This window comes from Lygodium microphyllum, chromosome 4 (assembly GCF_053477565.2).
Source record: "Lygodium microphyllum isolate KBCC chromosome 4, Lygodium_microphyllum_v1.1.10, whole genome shotgun sequence".
Classification (NCBI taxonomy): Eukaryota; Viridiplantae; Streptophyta; class Polypodiopsida; order Schizaeales; family Lygodiaceae; genus Lygodium; species Lygodium microphyllum.
In genome coordinates this window covers 176,659,215-176,681,094 of record NC_141138.1, presented here as the reverse complement: position 1 = coordinate 176,681,094, position 21,880 = coordinate 176,659,215, and positions in this window count along the sequence as shown.

Genomic DNA, 21,880 nt, shown 5'->3' with positions numbered 1-21,880 from the left:
TAAGAGTATTACTAAAAGATAAAGGATGACAAATCAAAGCAGAGTTAAATTAGGACATGATGGATTTATCTACTAAATCTTAACTTAAATAGACTTCTAAAATTAAATTTATTGAATCTTAATGGTGAAAATAATAGTTTTTTGGTGTTTTTGGATTACTGAATATTAAAAGTAAATGGAAAATTTTATGGATGAAAATTGGTACTCAAACTATGTTCAATATAAGAAATATCTGATTAATAGGGTTTGATGTATTATGATAAGATGTAATTATTATAAATATTTTTAATTTTTTTAGATAGTAGTAATAAAAAATCAATACCTTCTAATAATGAGTGATTTAGAAGAAAGATTAAAAAGAGGATATAGTTTATTTATTGCTCAAAATTCACACCTAAATTTTATTAAGAATGGACTTCATTTGTATGTAATTCCTTTATTAAATATAATTCAAAGTTGAAATAGTAATTAGTAAATATTAGTGATAGTATTAAAGTATTAGCAAAAATCAAGTATGAATTAAGAGTTTTTAGGTAAGTTCTTTCTTTGGTAGAGATCTTGACGATAATAGAATTTATATATTATAAGTTGTAGTTCAAAATGAAAGTTAAATAGTGATGTTTAGTGAATTGTAAGTACAACGAATAGGAGCCCAACAAATTTTTCGATCCAACCTGACAAGATTCTAATGTACTAATACAACGAAGCTTTCTTGCATAGTTTCTTTCCAGAATTGCCAAAGGATATACAATGCATTATTGCCAATAAGGCATGGGACACGAATTTGGTGGATGGGGGTAAGCATTATTTTACATCCTCGTAATAGTAGCCTATCTCCTTCGCTACTCCTGAAGGATTAACTGATTCGTTTGCTACTAGCTCACCTGTTGCACTTTATAGGCTCACCTATTGCTATTGGCTTACTACCTACGTGGAAACATTATTTGTTGGGGGCTGATTTTACAGTGCAGATAAACCATTAGACTTTGGGGTACTTTTTGACGCAAACAAAGTTATCAGAGAAGCATATGAGATGGAAATTTTTTAAATCTATATTTCATTTTTAGATTATACACATTCATGTTAAAAAGAATGTTGAGGCTGATGCACTTTCACATAAGCCACAAATTTCAACCGTCGGCATGGTTTATCACACTGAGTTGGATGCCATGAAATAGGAGTATGTTGTTGATTCAAACTTTGCTAATGTTTATGATCAGTTGTGCAATGGCCAAATCCATGAGCACTTCGTGTTAAAAGCACTTTGATACGCACTACATCCTCGAGGTCCTTGGCCTGTTACCATGAAAATAGCTGCTATGTGCATTACATGTGCCTAAAAAACCTTGCACATTTGATTAAAAACTTAATTAAATGTTATCGGCAAGATTAAAGCATCTCAAAATTTCATTTCCTCATGACAGTAGCCTATCTTCTTCACTACCCCTGAAGGATTAACTGATTGGTCTGCTACTGGCTCACCTATTGCACTTTATAGGCTCACCTTCAAACCTTAATTAATACAATGGCTTTACACATAGCCATTTTGTGTGCGTTTCAAGAAGCTTTCTAGGGGGGGCATAATTTTTTGTGTGTTTGTCGAAAGAGGCAAGCGTATAAATTAAGGAGAAGCGGGGGTGGTCTTGGCTGGTTTTAAATATGAGTATATGCTAAAAAGGAAATAAATCTTAAGTCGATGATAAGATATTAACAAGGAACAAAAATGGCAAGGAAAGATCTTATAGATCTTTCAATCACTTAAAAACCACACTCTCTTTAAAAGTTCAATATTCTAAAAGGGGCACATGTTAAAATGCCACATGTATGGCAGGAGCAACATATAAGGAGTCTTCCTTGAGAGATAGGGAGAAGCTTTAGAGCCTAGGATTAGAATCTTACGCCTATTTGACTTTTCTGTGGGATTCAACTTGTGATTGTGAGACCTACCCAATGAATTTTTCGATCCAATTTGACAAGATTATGATGTACTGATACAACGAAGATTTCTTGCATAGTTTCTTTCCTGAATTGCCAAAGGATATACAATGCCTTATTGTCAATAAGGCATGGGACACGAATTTGGTGGATGGGGGTAAGCATTTCAGACTTCCATTGTGGGTTGATGTCGATGAATTATGCACTTGGAATTAGATGTTTCAAGATGAAGCAAAGGGGATTTTTCTGTAAGCATCACATTTTAAGTTAGTCGATGAAATTCAACTTAATACCATTAGTGTGAACCACCATTACAATTGGTTTTCTAGAGATTCGTATAAGACTTTTAGGAGAATAGACAAAGCTCAAGTGTCTCAGTGGGTAGTAATAACTAAGGGAGTCAATGTAACAAATGATACAAAGGAAGCATGGGAAGTGGCCGAAATTTTAGGTTTAGTAGAAAAGCTTAGTGAGGACATACCCTATGGGGCTCAAGATAAGGAACTACCTGATATTCTTTAGAAGTTGAATTTACACAAACAAGGTCTCTTACAACAAAGACTGATAGAAGGATGTGTTTGATATGGAAAATCAATGCACGCTAGAGTGAATGAGTGAAAGCCAAAAGTTAGAGAGCCAGAAGAAGATTTGAAAAGAAATTGAGTGAATATTGGAGCAATTAGAATAATTGATGAACTGCAAAATACCTTGCAAGGTGGACTGGATTTATCATTAGAAACCGGAAAAGTCACTGGAGAGACATCTTCTATTGGAATTGAGTCAGATTACAATTGGGAGAGGCAAGCAAGAAGTTTCGAGGGAACAAGTGGTACCAATAAGGGTAGCTAAAAAAAGGGGTCAACTACTAATAAGAAGAAAGAAAAAGATACAGAGGAAGAGGGTAAAAATAGTGACAAATCTATGGGCTCTATTAACACTTCCACAGTAACAGTAGGACATAGAACAGACGACACTCTTTGATCATACAATAGAAGATAACAAAATAGATAGTTTTGTTGAATATTGGGGTCTTAGTAGATTATTTACTGACCCAAACAAGCGGGTTCCAATCTTCGAAGATTTAGAGGAAGTCTTAAGAATATCCTATATGGATGTGAGAGAAACTGTGCGACTTACATATTTCATGCAATACTTTGGTTGTTGGGATGATGATCTTGACATGCATATTCTGCGGTTTGAGGTTATATGCATAGCGAATGAGATCATTGATAATGACCATAAACTTCATATATTTCTAGCAACTTTGAAGGATGACGCAACCTTGTGGTATGGGAACCTTCCTGTTGTCATAAGGGCAACTTATATAGTTTTAAGAGAGGCATTTTGACTATTTAGCGCAGAACCTAGGAGAAACTGTAGAGCATCATATTGAGAATATGGAGACATTAATTAGGAAGATGTGACAAAATGCTTCCTTAGAGGTGTAATGTGTCCACTTGTTATCTTACGGACACGTCTTAGCAGTCCATCGGAAAGGATGTTTAGAAAGCTCCACTCGGCACTCCCATGAAATGTTACAGGGTTTGCGATCTAGGACTTTTTGTATCTGCCACTTAGCAGAAGTATTCCCATCATTCCCACTTAGGACTGACCTGAATTAGGGTTTTTCCTATTGGTCGTTTCCTAACGGCAACTAGCGTCGAACCCGAGCGAACTACTTTACGCAGAAACACCAGGTTCGAAGTGGATTCATGCTGCACTTGGTTCAAGGAGCATGGGAAACGAGAGGGATGCGAAGCTCAACCTCTCTGCCATAAGGCATACTCCCATTCCATTCCCCTAAAACATCGTAAATTGGGATCATCTATAACTTAGACTCTAGGTTAACGCTCATGCTGTTCGTATTCTTTGAATGATCTTCCTGCTGTCCATCTTGATTGAGAAAAGTTCCCGGCCAACTGGAACCACCCATCCGTAGGACGGACCTATGGCCACATCCACCGCACTTTCCTCACGTTGTTTAGTTATTTAATTACCTAACACATTTAGTTGGACATGTATCAATCAGCTTCCTTAATTAGCCCGTTAGGTACTGGTTTCTTCACATAATCATAGCGCTTGATATAGAAAAGCAATGTCAAACAAGTTCCTTTTTAACAAGCTATCATATTTATCTTTGAAATACATAAAGTCCAGCCCGTCAGCTTATCCACAATCCACCCGAAGGCTATCCAGCAATCCACAGGGATCACTAATCCAAGATTCCGCCCGTAGACTAGTATGCGGGCCTCGAGATCCAATCCCGAGTCACGTTAGCCTCTTGTGCAGGGCCCGAAAGGCGAGGGATTTACGGCCAAAGCCCCCCTGGCACCCAAGCGTCCTCCTGCTCCAAGTAGCGCTTAACGGAGAGACCTCTTGCGGTGGGTTTGGTCCACCTTCCTGGCACGGTTAACAACCCCCTTGGTTAGGGTCAGGCAGGCAGTCGGGGGTAACTGAAGCTGCCTCTCCCTTCAAGCCTTCAACCTGAAGCATTAGATATCCATTTATCCTTTAAATCTTTGATCAAACAAAGCAAAACAGTGCTCTTAGATCTGTAACAAGCACAAACATTTCCATTGGTCATTATTGTTGGCCAACTGCTAAGGAGTGAATCGTTCTTTCCGAATGCATCCAGCACTCCATCCAGGATTACTACTGACTTGGCAAGATCCCCTATACCCTGGGTTAGGACGTACCCTATTAACCCGACTTGATCAATACTTTAAGTTCATATGTTATTCCAATTTATTGGCTTATCCTTTGCTTCCAAGCAATTATCTTTACCCCAGAAAGATACTATATTAGGACGATTATTGATCCTCTTGCAAGATAACTTGCGTAAGAATCTGCCAACCTCATTCCGAGGAATTGGCCATTCCCTTGTGATCCAATCACAAGATCATGCGACTTTGCAACTTGTTGCACAAGTGTTGCATTAAACTATGCGACTATTCTATCCATCAACAGTGTCTTCTAATCACGGTGTCATGATTAGATATAACAATCCATTCCTGCTTGCATTAGGCCGACATTGTCAGTCCTAGGGTTTCGAGTTTCATCTTTTTAGCGAGAGATCCTTAGGGAAAAAACCCTAGATCTTTTCTCGCAAGTATGCCCTAGTATCCCTACATTACGTGAATGTGGGCAAGTCTTTAGGGTATCGGGGTTTCAGCTTTGGTAAAACGATCGACTAGGCAATGTCTCCAACGTGCTAACCCTAGTCAGTTCCTTGGGATATGTTTCATTGAATTAGCCCTCTTCTAAACGAGTACTCCGTGGTTTTAGGTGTTTAGGTTTATGCCAATTGTCTGTGTGTAAGTTGATTTTCAAATCCTAACTTTTCGGTTTAAGATCAAGCATAGGTTAGTTAGGTTATAGCCTAATTCCAATTAATCATTGTATAACATGCAAACAAGATTCATGCTAAAACATGCAGCCTTTTACTACTTCCATTTCCGAATGAATTTTTCGTATGCAAATCTTACACACTTTTTCCTTGATTTAAGTTTTTAGGCCACTTGCCTGGAGTAAAATCTTGTTCATTGCCCCTAGCAATTTCCTACGGTTTCTAGCAACTTTCTTTAGGAATTATTTCGAAAGAGATGTTCAATAATGCAATATGCGATTTATTTTTTCAACGTGTACTATCATAATTCTGGTTTATAAAAATGGACATTAATCAAATTTCAATTTATCGCAATGCATAAAACTACTTGCTAGAAATGCATATCAATTTTCTGCTCACTTTATTTTGTTCGTTTAATTGAGAATACTAATGACCAAACTCTTCCGTCATGAGCTAATTAACTAAAGTATTTAGGATTAAAAAATGCATCCTATCTCCAAAAAAAATCATCCATGCACGATTGAATTATAACGACATAAAATAAAAATTAGAAAGAAAAACCTGGACTTGTGGTGAGATGTCCACATGGATGTTAAGAGACGATCCTCCTGTGGTCGCGCCTTGGGCTTTCTTAGGAGCCATCGCGAATGCGGCCTTTCCGTCTTGGATGCAGATTTATGACCTTGGCCGACTCCTTTTTGCACTCGTAGCTCCCTTTGTGACAACTTGCACCGTCTTTCGGAAACGGTTTTTAGAAGGTTTCCTCCTTAAAGTAGGGATCTCATGATTAGGACCTTACAACCGTCAAGAATGGCGTTGTGGAAATGCCAAGGGATTAAACTTCGGTTTTTAAAGAAAACCTGCTTTGTAGGGTCGATGGAAAAAGGGTTTGAAACCCGAAAGTGAGGATTTCACGAAAAAGGGGGTGCTTAAACCTCGGGAGGGTTTTAAACGGTCTTAGTGGATCATAAAAGGAAGGAAGGAGAATGTAAAACTCGTAGTGAGGGGTTAAATCACGGAGTAACTGGGCTTTCAACCCACTTGAAAGGTATTAAGAATGGGCACGAGAAGGGGCTTTGAATCTCGGGGGGGGGGGGGGGGGAGGGGGGGAAGAAAATAGCTCTTGGTGGAAAGGAAAAAGGGGGGGAACAAAGGGGAAGGAAGGGTGTATGAGACCTTTGAAGAAGGGTTTCTAGGTGGGGGAAAAAAGGGGCTTAAAAGAGGCACATGAAGACCCTTCAAGTCGAATTTGGGGGAAAAGGGGGGCTTATAGAGCCCTTAGGAGGGATTTTGTGTGGGGGGGGGGGAGTCTTAAAGAGCCATAGGAAGGGGGGCTTCTTAGGAGCTATAGAAGCTTCCTAAGAAGCTTCTGATGCTTCTTGTAAGGCCGTGGAAGCCACGTGGCGAGAGAAAGGCGGCAGATAGGGCAGACTGAACGGCAGCTGCTGGCGGCATGAATGCGGGCAAGGGGTTGGACTGCAACAGCATCGAGCAAAGACTCGGCGGCTTGCACAGTTCCTCCTCGACAGCATCAGTGTGTCGGCGTGCACCAAAGTGTCGACTCTCTCTCTCCACGGTCGTCTCTGGCTTCCCACCTTATGGCAGCGATGATGGTACTCAGGATGCATAGGTGGGCAAGGCAATCACATCATCCTTATTGACTCGGCGGATGAGAATGCGACGACGATCTCCAATCCTCCCACCATCCTCAACTTAAATATTTGAGGGGAGGGGGATCCTCCCTCCCCTGCATGGCATCTCGCATGCTCTCTATCCTCAGCAAGCTCCAGCAAGGAGCTTGCTCATACATGCTATTCACCTCCCCTCCAGCATGACTGTCGGCTAGGGGGTAAGGGGAATAATAAAAAAATTTGCCATTATTTTCAATTTAATTATCCTTATGACTTATAAAGTCAGTCCACGCGTGAAAGATCAGAATGTTACAAGAGGATATACAAAAAGTAATAATTATTGAAGGATTTTAAAAAATAGTGAGGGAATATGTGAGCTTGAAGTGATCAACTAATTTAGTGGACTCAAAGACAGAAGCACGATGGTGGAAGGAAGTACAATGAGAACAAACGAGGAGGAAGGGGTTATATAGTAACCCTAGATTATTTCCCTCAAGTATATCACCATCCATGGTAGCTAGTACTCCATATTTAGGAGCCAGAGTAGCTCTTGGCTATAATTCATGCACTATCTACGTGGAAACATTATTTGTTGGGGGCTGATTTTACAGTGCAGATAAACCATTAGACTTTGGGATACTTTTTGACGCAAACAAAGTTATCAGAGAAACATATGAGATGGGAAACTTTTTAATCTATATTTTATTTTTAGATTATACACATTCATGTTAAAAAGAATGTTGAGGCTGATGCACTGTCACATAAGCCACAAATTTCAACTGTCGACATGGTTTATCACACTAAGTTGGATGCCATGAAATAGGAGTATGTTGTTGATTCAGACTTTGCTAATGTTTATGATTAGCTCTGCAATGGCCAGAGGCATAAGCATTTTGTGCTAAAAGCACTTGGACACACACAACATCCTCGAGGTCATTGGCCTGTTAACATGAAATAACTGCTATGTGCATTACATGTGCCTAAACAACCTTGCACATTTGATTAATAACTTAATTAAATGTTATCAACAAGATTAAAGCATCTCAAAATTTCATGTCCTCATGATAGTAGCCTATCTCCTTTACTACTCTTGATCAAGGATTAATTGATTGGTCTGATCCTGGCTCACCTATTACACTTTATAGGCTCACCTATTGCTATAGGCTCACCTTAAAACCTTAATTAATACAATGGCTTTACACATAGCCATTTTGTGTGTGTTTCTAAGACAAAATTAAATTAAATTTGATTAAGTTATTAGGAAAAAAAGGATACAGATTAAATTTTGGTGTTTGTGCTTTGTTGAAATGAAAGAGCGCACCCCCCCCCCCCCCCTTACATGGAAACTCAGCAAATTATTGAATGATGACATACTTGTGAAGGCGTTTTGTATTAAGGGGATTGTGATCATGGGGACCTTCGGTCTCAAGATCTGATAGATGATAGGCATGTAAAGGCAAATGGACGTTGGGGCCCTGATTTGATCTCTTTTGGTTGAAGATGTTGTGAAAAGATAAAAGGAGATGCGTGTATTATTATTAATCCATTCTTTCAGTCGGTGCCTCCCCAACTCTCTCTCGAGAAGGGGAAGGTTGTCGCCATCTTTTTGTCTGGGATCTCGGGGACAAGAAAAGCCAAGGTGGGGCTTCGGGTTAAGGGGCATTGGAGATGTAGCCCTCAAAATCTCTATAAAAGGCTTTAGGTTAAGGGGCACTGGGAAATTGTTTTTTATATATGCACTTGAAAAAGAGTTGCCCTCCACCTTCAATGATGGAGGACTCACGAGATGGGGTAGTCAAGAGACAATAATATATGTACTATGTCACAGGGTTTTTTGCCCATGGGCCTTGATATAATATCTCCATTGAATATATAAAATAGTCTAGAACAATGTTTTCCGAGAAAAGATTGAGAAACACCCCATCTAGGGTTCTGTCTCTCTCTCAATCTCAGTCTCAGTCTCTCTCTCTCTCTCTCCCCATTTTTGTTCCCCCCATTTTTCTCTTTACAAATGTTAATATCACATATATAAAATTAAATTATAAATACATATACATATAATTATGAAATATATGAGTATTGCAATGCATACACAATATAGCTATGCTATATATAATAGTTAACACTATAACTATGTTAAAAGTATACATATAAAAGTTATACATACATACATACATACATACATACATACATACATATATATATATATATATACATATATATCTATATATATATATAAAATTTGTAAATAGGTATAATTATTACTAACATTTAAAGGTAATGTACATATTAGTGATAAATAATTAATTACTAATCATTGATATGTGTATATAGATAATATGCAGACAAATACCTATGCACATGTGCGCATATACACATGAAAAAGGATATACAATGCATTATTGTCAATAAGGCATGGGACATAAATTTGGTGGATGGGGATAAGCATTTCAAACTTCAACTGCGGGTTGATGTTGAGGAATTATGCACTTGGAATTGGATGTTTCAAGATGAAGCAAAGGACATAATTTGATTAATAACTTAATTAAATGTTATCGGCAAGATTAAAGCATATTCTCAAAATTTCACGTCCTCGTGACAGTAGCCTATCTCCTTTACTACTCCTGAAGGATAGGGGACATAATCCATAATTTGTTATAGGAGTTGAGGTTAACAATCTCTAATTCTAGGCATGATGCATGAATACTCACAAAATTTTCTAATTCTAGGCATGATGCATATTCACACCACTTGACGTGACATCGCAACCTCTAAAGCAAAGGTACATTGTTGCATTGATATTATGCTACGCATGCAAGTTGCAAGAGATGACTTCAACGTCACAATCTTTCTCCCGATCGACTAGTTTGTCTCAAACTAGTGTTCCTGGCCCCGCGATCAACATCTCGTCCTTAATGCGATCAACACAATTGTCACGTTTGCGTCCCCGCGAGGCATCTCCCGATGTCTAACGTCCTTCGTCTTTGAAGTTCTTTTCCTTTCCAGCCTCTTCTCACTTATCAGAAGGCTTTGGAATCTCAGATATAAAGGGGTGGCGCTGGCGTCGCCAAATAGTTAGTTTTGAGCGTGCTGGTCTCACGGACATCAGACATTCAGCCATGGATCAGAACGGCAACAACTACTTCTTCGACGCGCTTATACTGCTTGGGTGATATTCCTTGAGCTTGCATTTCTCTAGACCATTGCACTCCCACCTCGATTGCCAACTCCTGTTGGGACAGCTTTTCAGCAAGAATGTCTCCTACAAAATGACACGTGTTTCAAAGTTATTGGGAGATGGACTAAGTAATATGAACAATTGAGTTCTGTCAATTAGAATGCCCAGGCCATTTTGAACACCACGCTCTCCAGCTACGTGCTGGCAGTTGCGCATTGCCAACTGTTAATAATGTGCATGCTGGATATGAAGGACTTGTTGGTCTACATGAGCTTGTACTCGTAGTGGAGCATGAAACAGAGTATATAATTACCATCCAAAGTACTCATGCTGCCTAAAGAGGCAGTCAGGCCGGCTGCCGCGATGCAACACGGGCCAAACATGGACAGGAGCAGGCGAGCGCAGAAGACGCGAGCAGCCGGGAGGCTGCAACCGAGGTGGCGAGGGTCGTCGATGAGGTCGTCCACCAGGAATATCCAGTGCGTGAGCTTCACTAGGGTGAAGGGGCGGGCGTCAGAGGCGCCGTTGGGGTACACCATGCAGGCGAGTCGGGCATATTGAATGTCGAGAAGCCTTTGGAGCTGCGCAGGTGGGAGGCCATGCGCCTCGAAGAGCCCCGTCATCCATGCGCGGCTTTGGTCCTCCAGCGACGCCAGCTTGGGATGACAGTTGACGTCGAAGGAGCAGTAGTACCGGCTCAGTGGGATTACAACTTGTTCATCCAGGCTGCAGCCGCTGCTCGGCAGCTGGCCAGCTCTCAGCTTCTTGACCCAAATTCTATGTATGCATGCTCAATTATACCTATATTTCTACCCAACTTCAAAATATATATGCTTTTCAGTAAAAAAATTCATGCATCCTCCTTCTATCACTTATTATTTTTTTACTCCCTAAATTCTTCATCTAAAAATACCTCAACTCTCAGCTGCTAATTCCATCTCATCATAGTCCAAATATAGATTTATAACCTTTATTTTAATTAAATTTTATGAAAAATAATGTCATAGCCCTTTAGTTTTGCTTTAAAATAGTGTAAAAATGGTATAAAATAAGTAGTTATCACACAACACCTCATGTTGAATTCACTACAACAAAAAGGCCTCTTAGACGCACTCTTAGATGCGATTTTTGAATTGAGATAAAATCTTACGGGCATGTCTATAAGCCCGTCTAAATGCGCATGTACCATTTCGTGTCTATAATCGCGTGTATAAGGAAATTCACACTCACCAATAGACGCGCTTTAGACACGCATATACACGCATAAATAAATGCGCACATGAAAACCAAAATTATTATTTATTTAATTTCTTTTGTGCGTCCACAAGTGCGTCTAGTTGGAAGATTAGACGGGCATATAGACACATGTATAGACGCGATTTTACGTGCGCCAGTAGACGCAACCACGAAACCAAAAATCTTCTTTTTTTAAAAAAGATATTTAATTTATTATTATTAATTTTAATTATATAGCGCGTCTATGGACGCGTGTACTCTGCATTTTAGACGCGGGTATAGACACGCATTTTCTGCAATTTAGACGCGCAAATAGACGTGAAGCACAGAATTGGAAAAAAAAACCAGAGAGCATGTGGTACTCTCTGGTTTTTTTTTTTCCCCCTCCCATACATCAAATTGTGCATTTGGGAAAAACATAATGGATCTGAAGGCACAAGAATTGAAAACAAAAATCCATGTATTCATTATATATAAAACGGATTTACATGGGGAGTTTAAGTGCTTGCGACCTAAAGCGTGGCCACAAGCAGTAGGCCATAGAGGAGGTATGGTGCTCCTCTACAAATCTGAAGAAGAAACATTTTCGCTAGCACCACCATCACTACTGGCATTGCTATCCCCCTCCTCGCTATGCTCCACATCAGGGTTTGCCTACACACACAAAAGATCAAGGTTGCTTACGTACAATTGAAAAAAGAGTTATAATTAATAGGAAAGTAAGAAAAACATACATCCTCTGGCTGTCGAATCCTCATAGCCCGGTTGTATTTCTCCTCAGTGATGAGACCCTCCTCATACAAGTGAACCCATGTGGCTGCGCGGTTATGGCCTCGATGGTAACCTACCTCTCTAGGAGTAGGTATCCTACCAATGATAGTAGTTTGCAAAACAATTATGATATACAAACAATTATGAGACACAATGTATTAGAACAAATTATATAAATAATTTTTAAAAATATAAATTTTAAAAAACTAGAAATCAAAATATACTTACAAACTCTGCCTTCCATGACTCTCTATCGCCCGATCTGTAATGCGACGATCCCATAGTTTCCATTTGGATGCGTTGCGCCTCTGCGTGCTGGCGACTCTTCACTTTCTCTGTTGCTTTCTTCCACTCTATACGGTGGCACATAGGTGGTTGGCTATAGGCTCCATGCCCCTCCTCTTGTCTCCGCAGTGACTCATTGGCGCGTGTCATGAGGTGGGATCTTTTGTTGTGAAGAAAATCCCTCACTTTTGTGCATCCCCAATCATCCGAGAATCACTGACCCTCATGATTTGGGTACCTCCTATGGACTGCCTTCAGCACCTCCTACCACAAGCCGCTTTTCTGATTCTTGAAGTAAATGAAACAACCTTTATACGTCGCATGTACACCATTACATCCCTTCCTTCATCATTATGGAAGATGCCAACAGTATCTATAACTCTATAGTACTGGCGTACAGGCTCCTCTACGTGATCTTCTGGTGATGGTGATCGCTCGCTACCTCCTAGGCAACCCCCACACAAGCCTCGTCCTCCACCTCGACTCTCCCTCCTTCCTCTCTATTGACTATCCCCTCTGCCTTGCTAGATGCACGTGCTTCCGCAAATGCATGTGCGTCGGTTGATGCTTGTACTTAGCCGATACATGTACAGGCGCTGCACGTGGAGTACCTGCAATTGGAGTTTGGACATTTGGTGTTTGGAAAGCAGTGCCAAGCAAAGATGTCAGAGGCGTTCCAGATGACGTTGAACACCTCGTCTGCTGTGGAAGAGCGGCCAAGGTGTCGAGTCATTTTCCCATGAAGTCTTTTTTAATAGAAAAACCTCCAAAAAAAGCATTGACCCCTCTGCTGAACAAGACCAATGTATCATTCATGCACTCCAAATCTGGGTCATTGCTACACCACAACAGAAACGAGGCATAGACACGCATGTTAGACGCGCAAAGTCGGGCGCGTCTATCATTGCGTCTATATGAGCGTGTAAAAGAGCGTGTAAATAGACACGAATTTTGCATCTATATATCTGCGCAGATAGACGCGAATATAGACGCGTTTGCAGACGTGTAATTATTTAACCACCTGAAATTGGACTTAATATAATAAAAAACCAGAGTTAATAACTATTTTTGCATTGCTCTCTAATGAATGGCAGTTCCTCCAGTTGACAAGCCTGATATAAGTAATTAGCGGCAAGCGACACAAACCTTACTATACAATTAGTAGCAAGCATTGCATGTATCTTGTAATTTCTCTACTTGAAGATGATAAAAAATACTTCCTTTTTATTATGAAAAATTCAATTTAGCTTTAAACTTGACTATTGATTCTTGAGTATGCACATGTGCATATGATATTTTTCATAGAATTAAGAATACACATTGAATCATTAAGCGAATCAAGTATGTTACAGTGAATGATCTATCTCATCTTCAATGAGATCAACCCTTACTAAACTATCGAGTTCTAGGTCTATGTTACCAAGAGGTAACGAAACAAATAAGTCTATCCCACTATCATATGTGTTGCTATATTGTTCAATAACTTCATCATCATCAACCACATTATTGTTCTGATCTTCTGCGTTTCCTTGAACCTCCTCGCAAGGTTCATCTTGTTACTATATCACGTATATCATCCATTATGGTGTCATCATGTACATCATCGTTAATTGTTGGACTGTCATCTGCTATCTCTATGTTGGTAATATTACCATATATTGGTTTTGAACGATTAGATAGAGGGATGACATACCACCATCGGTTATTGTTTACCATTGGATGATACACAACCTGTATTTGAAAAACAAAAGCAAGAAACTTAAATACTTATTATATTGTGTATATGTATCACATGTATACATATGAAAAATTTAGCTTTTACATATATACCTGCTCACATTGCTGAGGTAGTACTAATGTGACATTCTTGTTTTGGTGAAATTTTGTAGAGTCAATGATTACAAAACCACTTGGATAACATCTGATTGTGCAATGCTCACCATTTTTTATCACTTCTTTAAACCACTTCACATCCACTACATATATAAAGAATCGTCTGAAGTCAAGCTTCAGAATATATTGAATCAAGCCACAATAACCTTCCATGGTACCATTGGCATCCTCGAAGTGAGCAAGGATACCACAATCTTGGGTATTTCTCTTTTCATCTATACGTTGAGTTCGAAGATGTTTACCCTCACACCAAATAGCACTGAATAATGTGCACTAGTAGTAAAAGATTAAGATCAAACATGTCAATTTATTATATAGAATATAACTTATAGAAACAAATTAATTGATAGTATGTCTCACCTTTGATAAGAAACCTCATGCATATTCCCACTCTTCTTGAGATATATTAATTTCCTCCTCTTTTTCCATTCTCTCCATTTCCTTATGTAACCAATCTATATCAATATGACATGGGAGCGCATTTAGATGATCTGGAAATGAGACATTACGTTCAGATCTGGTGTGAAATGCTTGTCTTTCGCTTTTTCTTCTTGCCCTTGCTTCATTATATAGTGTCACCCATTTGCTCATTACATCACTATTGAGCACACAAAGACTATTTAACTTACGAAGTTCTTCTTTTGTTAGCACTTTACTCATTCCTTTTCCTTGAGGTATTATAGAGGTCATCCTCAAGTCTTCATCGTCTTTCAATAGTCATGGTTGAGAGGGGTCCACTTCAGCAAGATATTTAGAGATATAAACAAGGAATGATTGCACTAACCAACCCTCAACCATGCTTCCCTCAGGCTGTGCTTTTTTCCTCACAAAATCTTTCAAGGTTTTCATGAAGCGCTCAAGAAAAAACATCCACCTTGCATGAAGTGCCCTACAAAGTGCGATCTCATCAATCAAATGTACGAATAAATGTAATTGAGTAGTCAAAATGGAGCGAGGAAAAATTTCCTCCACCAAACAAACCACCTTAACAGATAATACTCAAGCATCTTGCAATGTGTTTGGATCAATTTCCTTCGAGCTCACGTATCTGTCAGGATGCATTTGACAATTGTTTATTTTTGTGTAGAAATTCAAAGAGGTTCACTACATGATGTATGCAATATATAATGAAAAAATACAATGTATACACACCTCACAAGCTCTCCCATCTTGTAAATGATATCACGTACATCTTTGGATACACAATGGGATATGCTAGTAGGAAGTACAAACTGAATGTAAATAATATTCATAAATCAAATGATTAGTTGAGGAAAAAGTCATCATACCCCAAAGTTTACACATAGTTACTCCACTAATTACTATATTCATGTTAGAGATACCCTTACTTGAATCATTTTGTGCCAATCGTGGGACTTCAAACCAGATAGTTGCTTCACACCTCTTTTCTTTTTCTTTATGAAGACTCCCTTGAGACATCTCATACATCCTGTGGGTGTTCGAAAGCTACATATTTGTTCCTTCACTATTTTTTCCTCATTCTTTAACAATATCCAAGGTGCATGGGATAGCTCAATCTTTCTTTGGGTCCAATGCGTGGCCAAGCTCATCTCATGTGACCAATGTTACGTAAATCCTCCCTTACATTGATTGAATCACGAGCCCCTATCAAGTGATCCCATAATGTAGATACAACATTTTTGAATATCTGCATGGGGTCCAACAGGTGATTGATCTTGAGTTCAGTCCAATACGAAAGATGAAAAAATATAGAGAACCTAACAAACAAACAATATATTATGTAAACAATTCATCATGCTAAATACTTTAAAGTCAATCGAGAGAAATATACTTCTTACCGACTCATGCCGAGTGGAGGGTGGCTGTCGGCATTAATCCATCTCTCCTTCCAATTTCGAATGGTTAGAGATTGTGGAGTCATTTCATTAGTACAGAGAACATATTTGGGATGGTCAATAGGAAGAAATCGATGATGATTGTCATAGATAACCTTCTTTAAATGTGCCGACCTAGAGGAAACTAGAGAGGAACCGCAAATAGGACATGCATGATATCCTGATGTGGTTAAACCTGAACAAACAAGTGAATTAATAACATGAAATTGATTCAAGTCTTGAATTTCAAATATAGAGTTATATACATGTACTTGAACACTCTCCATATCCTGGAAAGTCATGCATGGTCCACAACAACATTGCCTTCAATGTGAAATCTCTAGAGGATGCAGATGCACTTGTATCTTGCACCTCAATACTTCCCATAACATTTCTAACTCTTCAATAAATGGCTCTAAGTAAATGTCCATGTTTTTTACCTTGTGCTTTCTAGGAATCAGAAGGAACAACATTACATGTCCCTTTTTAATTGCCATGGATGGAGGAATATTATAGTTCACCAATACCACTGGCCATACACTGTATGATGTGCTTTTGATGCCAAATGGATTGATTCCATCCATACCTAAACCAAATCTCAAATCTATTGGCTCTTCTTTGAAAATGGGCCACAAATTGTCTATATGTTGCCATACCAATGTGTCTGCAGGGATTCTCCATTTTCCATCACTTGAACGATGACTAGCATGCCATGACATGAGCTTTCCAATAGACTTACACTTGAACATAAGTTGAATACATGGAACAATCAGAAAATGTTGCAAAACCTTGCAAGGCATATCCATTGACTTCATCTCCACTTCGTATCTTGATTCACCACAAACAAGACACTCTCGTGTGAACTCATGAATCCCACGAAATAAGACACAATCATTGACACATGCATGGATCTTAACATAATCGAGGCCTCCCAGAGATGTCAAGTAATGTCTTGCTTGCTCTCTCTTAGTTGGCAATTTGTTTCCTTTTGGAAGTATTTGTGATAATAACCTACATATATTTTTAAAAGTGAGTTAAAAAACCACCAACATATATTTGTGTTTGATTTCAAAATAGAACAATTAATATTATGATTCATAAGCCAAACTAAATTGATACCTACTTCAATAACGCATTCAAACTGGCATTACTCCATCCATAAATTGTTTGTAAGTTAAGTATCTCGAGGGACGCACGAAGAACGGAATACGTACAACCTTCATACAACGGAGTAGATGACGCTACGTATAGTGGGTCATCTGGCTTCTGTAATATTTCTATTGGAAAATATTACTAGCCGCGTGAGACTCATGCCAATGACAGCCGGCATTGAAGTTACGGACGGTGCGATCTATACGTGACGTATCATGACTCTCCACTGGTCAAACAGGGCCGAGGTTTAAAAACCCGCATAGCTGTAGGTGAACATCCTCTTGAAAGGAGGTCAAGAGGATAATGTTATATTTATTGCAAATTTTTTAATTACCTTCCCCTAGCCGAAGCATGACTGAGGGAAGGGGATGGACTGAAATGTGAGAGTGGAGTTTTGAGCGCGGAATGCACCTAAAATTTGCCAAAAAATCCAAAATTTAGGGAAAAAATCTTCGACATCGAAGGTGGTGGCTGCAGCTAGGACGATTTTAAGCACCAAGTGAAAGACGACTTTTAAAAGGCGCCCGAGAGACACTTGTGGATTTTTGATAATTTTTTCGACTGTCGTGTGGGATGTTGGGAGCTGCCAGTTCCCCGAGATGGGCGCGCAGGATTTTTCAGAGGTCAAATCAGAGTCCAGACGCGAGAGTTGCCAGAAATTGGCCAATAATGAAAAGGTGGACAAAAAATTAAGGCCAAAAGGGGGGGCACCCCCCCATCTTTTTCGTGGTATGGCAGCAGCATGGCGATGCCATCAATAGCGGCGAAAAAATTGGCTTCCCCCCCACAAATTGATTATGGAGCATCAAAGCAACCTATGCAACAAAGAATCTAGTCTTTCTCTCTCCTCCTCTCTCTCCTCTCTATGGGTTGTTCATGCGCACTATCTTGAAGGAGGAATCGGGAAGGAGATTGAAGGGAACGGTGATGGAGATTGATGGAGATGCTAAAGATTGATGTGCAGCATTGGATTGAGAGCAATGGAGGCTCCATTCATTGGTCATGCAGTCATTTAATGCGTCTTGGGTTTCGTAAAAACACGGTATGACCATTTTTATAAAGAAAATGAAGGGTTTTTAGTATTTTATGATGGTAATGATGTTCTTATTTGATAAAAATTTGTTGGAGTGCTGGTTGCATCATGATTAATTACTTATTATAAAAAAAAATGATTTTTCAATGATTTACATGTGCTATTTAATTTCCGTAAAACTCAAAATGCGGTTTTTAAGCGGTGAAATGATAGTTTTATCGTTTCGGGTGGTGAAATGTGTTCCTATGGAAAAAAATGGAAAATAAATTGAATGTTAGTACGCTGAAGTGATTGGAACAAGAAAAATAAAAAAATAGCATATTTTATTGACAAATAAATCAAGAAAATGGAAAAAATAAGGGGAAAAATAGAAATACACTTCACAAAAATAAGGAAAAATATAATGATTGTTTGTGGATATATGGTAGTGGCAAAGCATGAGGTTTAGCCTCAGTTTTCCCTATCTCCTTGTCAAAGTTTGTGATTTATCACTTTTCATACATCAAAACGTGACAAAATGAACCTCTACACCTATGCAACGAAAGCAATACCTAACGTAGAGGGGTGGGATGTTTGAATGGTGCGATTTACGTGCTGATTGTTGTTGATTTACTGATGCATATCATGATATAGAGTTTGTTATATTTTAATTAAGAGGATAGTAGTACGAGTGTTATCTCGATGCTATCCTTACATCGCCGCAACGAGTTAGTGAATGAGCGTTGGAAAGCCTGGTTGTGCACAACACGTTTCTGATTGAAAATTATGTTTGAGCACTTTAGGATCATCCACTTTTGCATGTGCATGTCAACCATAGTATCAGAATACAAAGAACTGGATATATAACATCTATTTTCGATGATGATGATCCATGCTTGAGTGTGGAAAGACAACTTAAGCCGTAGGATAAACGTTCGTTTCTTGGGGAATTATTTGGTAAGGACACATTGTATCTCCTGGAATACTTTTAAAATGAAATAGTGGAGTTTGCTCGTTCGTTCTATATGTTGAGCAGCGCCCTGCGATATAGGAGAGCTAGAGTGGGGCCGCGGTGATTCCACCGAGAGATTGCCTCCTATGTAGGTGATTATCGTGGCATTTATTGCCAATGTGTAAGGGTTCTCCCTCTGTGGAGTTTATAGAAAGGGAAACGTTGGACTACAAAACTATAAACGCATAGATTAGGCTTTAGGACAGTTCGTCCTTTAGCAGCAGATAGACGCTCCTGGCCCCGAGGCTATGTGGGTGTGTGTGTCTGTTATGAGCATGAGGTTTGGCAAGTGCCATAGCCAGTGCCAGCCCATTTGAGGTGCGTCTTCCGAGAGCTGCCAACAAGTGGTGGTTCTCGAATCTAGGGTTTTTAGGGACCAAAAAGTTGATTTATGTCCTCTGACAAGGACCATCAAGCCGAAATACAAAAAGCAGAATGTGCTGAGAGGGCTAGACGGTGGTTGGAGATTGTAAGTCGCTATTCTTCTCAAAGGAGCAGCCCGATACGCATAACGGGCAACAGTGGTCTTAGTAACCCAACTGCTGCGTCCTTCAGATGCAGGAGGAAGCTCAAGTTCTTCCTCTCTTCCACCAAGTCAACCCACTTCAAGTGGGGGTGTGATCCCATTCGTCTAAACTCCTATTGTCAATCCGATTGTCGTCATGGCACAACCCATTGCAATTCCTGCAGGGACGTTGGATCTGCCAGCTTTAGGAGTTTCTTTGCCCATTTTTAATGGGTTAGCCGAAGAAGATGCGGAGTTTCACATTTGTGAATTCCAAAGATTAATGTTTAATTACCGCATCCAAGATGAGGGACATCTTATGATGTTCTTTAACATGACGTTAAAAGGAAGGGCTGCAATATGGTATCATAGCATAGAGACTGGAACCATAACTAGAATCGACCAATTTTATGTAGCTTTCTGAGGAGAATATGCTCCTGAAAGAGGTGGCCAATACTAGTTGCGTGTTTTGAATGTAACACGCCAAGACCCCCATGAGAATGTGAAAGCCTATGCCAAGAAGCTTAAGGAAGTATTTCGTAAGTTACAAACTTACATTCCCATTCCGCCGGCTGCCCAATTGCAATACTTCTTGCATGGATTGGATTTTAACATTCAAGTACAATTGAGCAGTGTGGCTTTGGCCAATATAGACACCGCCATCATGCGGGCAGAAGGAGTAGAGTCACGATTACAAACGGCCTACTCCTCTTGAATAAATATTAATGTGGGTCTAGTACCTGGAGGCAATTTACCATTGATAAATGGAAGTGAAGAGATACCTATGAATAACCCTAATGGGAGAGGAAGAATGATTCTAAACGTACCTTTGCTACCATCTCATCCCAGTGTGACTATGCCTGTGGTGAGTCAGTTGACTCCATCAAATGTTGGAGGCCAAGCTTTGAACCCTAATGTTGTTCCTGGAGTCAACAACCAATGCCCAATCGAATTGTTAGGCTAATGGAATGATGGATAGATGATCAAGGCTATGAGTCGAGTGCCTCTAATGTCCTTGGCGAAGTTAAGGATATGATGAAGCACTACACCGACATGATTTCTGAACAATATCGACAAATAGCTGTTGACGTCAATTTCTTGAAGAAGAAGCAGAATCTGATAGGGAGTCGACGTCCTGAAAAGGGTTGTCCCTCAAGATTCAGTTGTAAGTGGTGTGGCGGATAACATTTCCCTAAAAACTGTCCAAATGTTAAATGTGATATTTGTGGGAAGTCGAGCCACTTAGCCGCTACCTGTTGGAGTAAGATTAGTTCCCTCCAACAAGGGAGTAAATAGCCAGGTCCAGTTAATCATAGAGTGCAAGGTAATAACCTCCAGCAAAATGATGGACCAAGACAAATACTACAAAGGGGAAAGGCCACTATAGAGGAGTTGCCACAAGGACATGGAGTCAGCCTTATCAAGGCTGTAATCAATGGAGTTGAAACCTCTAACCTACGGGCCATGACAAGAGGCCAAAAGGCTAAAGAGGGTGATAAAGATAATGCAAAACCGGTCAAGGGAAACCCTAATCAAGGGGATAAGGGGACCCAAGTCCTGAATCCTGGCGTGGAAGGTGGATCTCTAAGGCCTGTTGACAAAAAAGTCGATCCTAAGAAGGATGAGGAAGTGCCAAGAAAGAAGGCAAGAGCTAAAAGGGAAGCACCAAAGTCGGACCCGAGACCAAAAGAGAGAATGGTTTGGCGAGAAAAGAGAGTGTTGGCTACTTATCATGATTTTGATTTAGCAAGTTCTCTTTGTGAAGTCAAACCAGATGTAAACCTCTTACAGTTGATTAGATTATCTCCAGGAGTATGCAAGGAATTCAAGAAGATCTTGCGTATTGGATATATTGTAGAACCTTTGGGCATAGCACGAGTAGGGGAAGATTGGTTTGATCATGCGAAAAAGAATTTCCCTAGGGTTCCGGCATACATGGATGGAATATTAGTGGAGCATGCTATCGTAGACACTGGGTCCTCCGTCAATATCATGAGTTCAGAGTTGATGGAGAGGTTGGGTCTAGGAATTCAAAAAGATGACTCCACCCTTCTTAGAATGGCTGATG